Source organism: Peromyscus californicus, unplaced genomic scaffold, assembly GCF_007827085.1.
Source record: "Peromyscus californicus insignis strain IS unplaced genomic scaffold, ASM782708v3 Scaffold_4__1_contigs__length_199733344, whole genome shotgun sequence".
In the NCBI taxonomy this organism is placed as follows: domain Eukaryota; kingdom Metazoa; phylum Chordata; class Mammalia; order Rodentia; family Cricetidae; genus Peromyscus; species Peromyscus californicus.
Window position 1 is genome coordinate 150783200 of NW_026294562.1, and position 6973 is coordinate 150790172.

A 6973-nucleotide genomic window follows, 5' to 3' on the forward strand; every position below is an offset into this window, starting at 1 on the left:
GGCCTATCCTGGTCTTTTGAGGCACCTGCACACATGTGTACATACACATACATGTATACATATAAAATTTTGAAAAACCTTAAAAAAATAAATAAAACCTAGAGTGTCTTCACTTTGTTGTATTTGTTATTATTGAGGAGATGCTGTAACTTTTTACTACTAATATCCTTAATTTTTTCAAGGAGATTGATTTGATCAATATGTCATACTTCTGCAATCCATGGTGCAAACGTGAAAGTTTGCAAACTTAAAAAAACTAAGTACATGACACATAAAAGTGTCAATACAAACATTGTTTAGAATATTGGAACCAATTCTTAATATCCAGTGGAGTCTATGTTGATTAGAGTGGATGTTAGTGCTGTGGCAATATAGTTAAAGCCTCCGAGAAATAGTAGATACCCATCAAAGATGACCTCAAGCTTGGATTTAAATAAGCTGTCATCCAATTCAGGCTCCCCAAAATATACTTACTATTAAAATCCCAAAAGTGTCTTTGAAGATTAAGTTTCAAATAAAGAAAAAAAACCCAAATTTGAATAAAATATAAGAGCTTCAAGTTAGTGAGAACATGTATTTTATGTATAAGGAAATTGATCAGAATACTTATAAAGTATGTTTAAATAAAGACAGTCCATTTTCAAGGTTTATAATTTATATGCAATTTCAGTAAGTGATACCCAATGAGTGAAATTAAAGAGTTTCAATGACCCAGTGGTTAAGTCTGGGGTTTATCTACCCTAAATAAATCTTCATGTGTGTGCTCCACCCAGCGATAGCACCGTGTTTACCAGGGGTATCTGAAATGGCAGGAATGTATTTGATTTCTCCAAATGCTGGGCACACTTTCAATGGGGCCTGCTGCGGTTTGTAATTTCACGCTTTAAGTAGACAGTTGCTAATCAAATTCTTTTTTAGTCCCTTCAAGCAAATTCTTCTTTGTAAGAATGGTCTCTCACAGAGAACAGGAGCCCACCCTACTTAATGATATGTTCATTTGACATGGAGAGCAGGGCTATGATCCAGCCCTGTCATAAGAAAGTCCAAAGACAGCGAAGAGGGGACGTTTATAGTCAGTGTTACGTGCTGGTAAGTCATCAGTGTCTACTGCACTGAAATCAGCCACCTTCAGCAGATCAATCTCAGGGCTGGGTCTGCACAGCCAGATATGCATGGGTAGGGCTTTTAGCCACCAAGAGCAAAGAACTGATGATTCCTGTCAGAGTATGCCCCTCTGCAATTATTCAGCCAGGCATTTCCTATTTCCAGCCATGCTAATGGCTAAGCCCACTTGCTTTTCTGAATTATGAAGAAAAGCTTAAATTTTCCTTTTAACTATTTTTATCTTTTTCCTTCTCTTGAACACTTGCCAAAGCCTAGGCATGCATTCTCAGATACTCCAGACTTTCTCATTCTTTTTCTATGAAGTTATTTCCACTCCCTAATCCTCTGTCCTCCATGTGGCTGTTTATAAATGGCATAGATTTCTCTCTTCCTCTTCTTCATCTTCCTCCTCCCAGAAGCTGGTCAGCTCTATGGAGATTTTATTTACTCAAATAAGACTGTCCAAAAAAATTAGTTTTTTGAGACAGGTTTTTTGAGACTATCTCTGTGTAGTTTTGGAGCCTGTCCTGGAACTCACTCTGTAAGACCAGGCTGGCCTCGAACTCAGAGATCCGCCTGCCTCTGCCTCCCAAGTGCTGGGATTAAATGCGTGCGCCACCACTGCCCGGCAAAATTAGAGTTTTGATGACTTCTGCAAACATATTTCTAAAGGCACATTGAGCAATACAAATTACCAAATTTGGCTGATTTTGACCTAATCCACACAAGTTTCACATGGTTCTGTTTAACTACTGGACAGTGGCAAAGCCTGAGGAACCAAGGGGAAAAAACACATTTTTTTGTGTGGCTAGAGTTTAACTCAAGGCTGTACCATTGAATAGCTTTAAAATCCTTATTGAGATGGAAATATTACCATGCTTCAGTTTCCTCAGCTTTCAAATGGGCATGATGTTCTTTCTAAGTGGTGGTGGGGTGGGGTGGGGGGTAGCGTAAAGAGGGTTAGGCAAGGTTAAAACTCTAAAGTCCTCAGCATATCCCAGACTTAATAATAATAATTAATCCCTACCCCAGTTGAGGGATGAGAAGTTAGATTTCCTGGTAGGCAGAAAGACATGGAGAGGGATCATTGGCTAGATAATAAAGATGATGAACTCCCAGCCGGCTTCTACCTCACCTTCCTGACCCGAGACAAAAAAGCCTGACAGCTGACAACACAGGCCTTGTGGGCTTTTTCTCCTCCAGTAGGGCTTTCCTGCTGATGGACCGGCTCAAGTTCAAGGCCTGATTAGGACATGTTTGTGAAATAGCTGTGGGCCAATCAGCCATTCTGTCTTTTTTCAAGCTGACCAACCCTGAATTAGGGGGGAAGACCCCTCCAAGGCTTACACATGCCCAGACCTCAGGGAGAAGCTGGGCTTTCTCTTGTATCCCACTCTATGCTGTGCAAGGTCTTCTTCTCCGCCAGCCTGCTGTGTGTGTCTCCTTGTCCCAATACAAGCCTTTCTTCAACTGTTGATTCTGTCTGCTCCTGTTTCCTATTCTCATGATTTCTCCACTGCTACCTGTTGGCCTGTAGACCTTTTCCTGCCTTTTCATTCTTTAGCTGTCAAAGAAACAAAACTGATCGAGATCCATAGAGTCTAGGCTCTAGACAGTAACGGGGACATCCCACAAAAGGATCTCCCTGCTTCCTTGGCAACATGTGTACAATAGGCAGAGAATGGCTGTCTTGAGCATCTCTAGGAAGTACAATTCAGAGCTTTTTGCTTTATCACTTAATCCTTCTATAATGGCATGAGATATGAGAGAGGTATTATTATTAGTGTTGTTTCCATTTTATAGATAAGACACTTAAAAGTGGCCCAGAGATATGCTTATAAAAATCATAGTCTAATATACTGGAAGTGAATTTGACTTAAAAGATGTTCAGACCATCAGACCACAGGAGAAAAGATGAAGGATGGTGGTAGGAAGGTGTGGAGAGTGAGGGAAGGAGGGAGAGAGGAAGGGAGGGAGAACTTGCTACAGGTGTTTGAACTTGGCTTGGTTGATACATTTTTTTAATGCATGAGTGCCAGCCAGCTGCCTATCATACACCTCCATGTGCCACGCCTTTATTTGGTGTGATCATGGGGTGTTTATCTCTGAGACTTTGAACATCTGCGAGTGATTTTGGTTTAGTACTTTAGAATAAAAAAGGGTAATAATCTACAAATATATGCCCTGTGCCTCTCTTTGCTTAGATACTGGTGGGGAGGGTAAGGACTTCACCCACCATCTAGTGATCCCTTGCTCATTTTAACAAAAGAAAGCTAGTAGCCCCATCCTGTGAGGGTCACAGCTTCCTTAATCCCATATTTTGCAACTTTTGGAAGGAAGTCACAATACACAACTTAACTTTAGGCTCAGAAGCTATGCTCCACTTCCTCAAGATAAGGAACTATGTAAGTTATTCAGAATTCTTCTGCATAGAAATGTTGTATCGGTGGCACATGCCCTTAATCCCAGCACGTGGGAGGCAAGGCCAGGTGGATCTCTGTGAGTTCGAGGCCAGCCTGGGCTACCAAGTGAGTTCCAGGAAAGGCTCAAAGCTACACAGAGAAACCCTGTCTCGAAAAACAAAAAAAAAAGAAAAAAGAAAAAAGAAAAGAAAAGTTGTCTCTTGCTTCTGATTCATTCATTCCATAATTTATTTGTATCAGTGCATCACAGATATTTATTTTATACATTGGATTACAGTGCTTTTTTTATTTTCAAAGAATTAAGGCTAGTGAGATGGCTCAGCCAGTAAGGTGCTTGATGTCAAGCCCCAGTGGCCTGAGTTCAAGCCCTCAGACCCTTGTGGTAAAAGGAAGAATGGACACACCATGGCATGAACAGCTCCCCCCAACAAACACAGTCATATATACAAAATAAACAAATAAATGCTATTACAAAGGCCCTTAATACTTTAAGCATTGTAAGAAATCAAGGCAGGAAATGAAAGTATTTCTAACTTGGAGTCACATTAAAATACATTAATAAGCATATTAAGCCAACTTGAATCAAATATAACTATTGTTGTATAAAAAAGTCTTTCAGTATTATAACTACTTTGAAGGAAATAAAAGTATTTACCAAATGACTTTTTTTTTCAAATGATTTTAAACATATATGCTTAAGTAAAGGAAATTTGGGGCATTATTCTTCAATGTCCGTGTTCTAAGAACAGAAAGGACCGTGAAAGACTCCTGAGCTGTTGTTGGTGTGGGATTCTGAAAGATGCTGATGCTATAGGAAGCAACGTTTCCACTCTCAGCACAGGGGCTGGGCGCATAGGAAATGGGAAGCTAGGGGGACCCCTGCGATGCTGACTTGGTGGCTTCCACAGTTTCTCAGGAGAAAAAGATACAAAATGAGTGTGGAACAGTTTAGGTACTACCATGTAAGGAAGTGTCCAAAGGAAAATTAAAAACTAGCAGGGCATGTCAAGAGTACAATGGGGATGTCCCCAAGTGACTCCTGAAAAAGCTAAGGACAGAGGCTCAAAATAAGAAGTAGAATTGCTGGATTGGTGGATTTCAATCCATCCACTACAGGAATACAGAGGCAGATGCTGTTAGTGAGGGCATGATGAGCAGAAGGGGAGAAAGCAGAACACAGGACTTTCTTATTTTCTTTTTTTTTTAATAATATTTTACTATCATTTTATATAATCGAGTTGTCAGTAGCTCTTCCTTCCTTCCTTCCTTCCTTCCTTCCTTCCTTCCTTCCTTCCTTCCTTCCTTCCTTCCTTCTTTCTTTCTTTCTTTCTTTCTTTCTTTCTTTCTTTCTTTCTTTCTTTCTTTCTTTCTTTCTTTCAAGACAGTGTTTCTCTATATGACAGCCCTGGCCATCCTAGAACTCGATTTGTAGACCAGGTTGACCTTGAACTCACAGAGATCCTCCTGTCTCTGCCTCCTGAGTGCTGGCATTAAAGACATGTGCCACCATGTCCAGCTAGTTTAATTAAATTTTAAGAAAATCTTTATAATCATATTATATATTATATGCAGATATGATTATAAAGGATTATCTTTATAATTTAATACAATATTTTATTCTCTGAGACATTCATATGTTTTGTTTATATTCACCCCCAAATTTTCCCCCTAAGTCTTCACAGATCTACCCTACCCCTCCTAACTTTATGGCTTCCTTTTTCCCTTCCTTTTTTAAAAATAGCCCCCAGAGACCAATTTTCTTTCTAAAGCAAATATTGTCACACCAACACCATGTTTTTTGTTTTTTTTTAATTTCCATTTTGTTGTGGACTTGAACTAATGCTTTATACATTCAATGCTGTAAATGTTTATTTGTCTGGTTCTGCATTTCATGGCTTCTAGTAATAACAAAATTTCCAACCTATATTCTGGATGTTAGTGGTTTGGGAGCATCTACAATTCTGTACCGATACTTACTTTCCTCACTTCTATATTGTGATGGTGGGGGCAGGGGGTGAACTGTAGTCAGAGACAGAAAAAAAAGCCTCCATGACAGGAAGCTAGCGAACAGAAAGGAGAAGGGGGTGAGACAATTACTTACAATCCAGATGGAGATTTCTCCATTCTTAAGAGAAGATCTGAGTTATCTGTCTACTTTTCATCACGTTCAGGGAGTAGCACGTTTCTCTAGATTGCAACCCACATGCACCTCTGTGTTGAAGTAGCAGATACTCTATACAGATGGGTTCCTCCGAGGTCTCCATACTTTCACATCTTGACTTTGTCTTTAATACCTCTAGTGAGGTCTGCCAATTTTTCCATTTTCTTCAGTATTTAGTGCCCTCTGGTGTTTAAAAAGAGGCAGTCACAATGAGTTTTGCTTTCCGCTTTCTTCACCTTAAGATTTCTGGGTGCAGTTGAATTTTATCTATAAAAATTTTTATTGAGGGTTCAAATACTTGCAAATTTGTTACAAAAATTGAAGGACTGGCAGGACATTGAATTCAGGCAGAGGAATTTAAAAACCACCCGAAATTCCCATTTTCAAATGAGAAATGGAAATTGCTAGGACACAGTTACAGGGTTGGGGGCGACTTTCATTTACAGAGTCAGAAAATGAACCCCTCTTCCCTTCATCTGCACATCTCATCTCTTGATGGTGTAGCAGATGTTTGTGGGAATACAAGTGAAAGCAGCTAGTGGCGGTCAGACCAGGTGTGGAGTCAGCTTTCCCTGTTATATGAGTACTGTAATATTTCTGTGGGACTTCCCTTCTCCTAAGAACTTGTCCTTCCTCCCTCTAATTCCAAAGCTCTGCACCTGCCATCACAGAGTCTTTGGATTGCTTCACATGTTTTAACACAGGCTTCAGTTTTCCCATCTGCACTCTGAGCTCAGCTACTCAAAAACTCCAAGTCTAGTGGAGGCAGTGGAGATTCTGACTCATGTGTGAAACAACAGAGCATCCCTGGACTCTAACCTGCGACACAGGCTGACTTGGTGGAAGTAGAGGGCTTGTGCTGGTTTGGGGCCCTGCCATTTGTCACTTCCTGTCAAACCCTAGCTTAACTCTCTGTTCCACCTGAGACCTTTTAATGCCCTAAGACACACTGTTCTGTCAACAGCAGTAGCAAGACTGAATTTCACAAAATGCTCCATCCTGCAAGTTGTTTATTAAACATTGCCTTCAAACATAGTGAATTTACACTCTGGAAGTGATTTTGTTATCTCCAGTTCTGTTCCTGGGTCCCACATGATGAGAGAACTGACTCCCACAAATTGTCCTCTGATCTCCACATATGGGTTGTGACATCAGCACCTCACCCCCAAATATATATATATTAGAACTTGGTGATTATGACTAGTGAACTAGCAAGAATGTTGTAACCCAAAGCCACATGATCTTGTACTGTCTTGAGTCTACATGTTGGCCATTCATTGCCAAT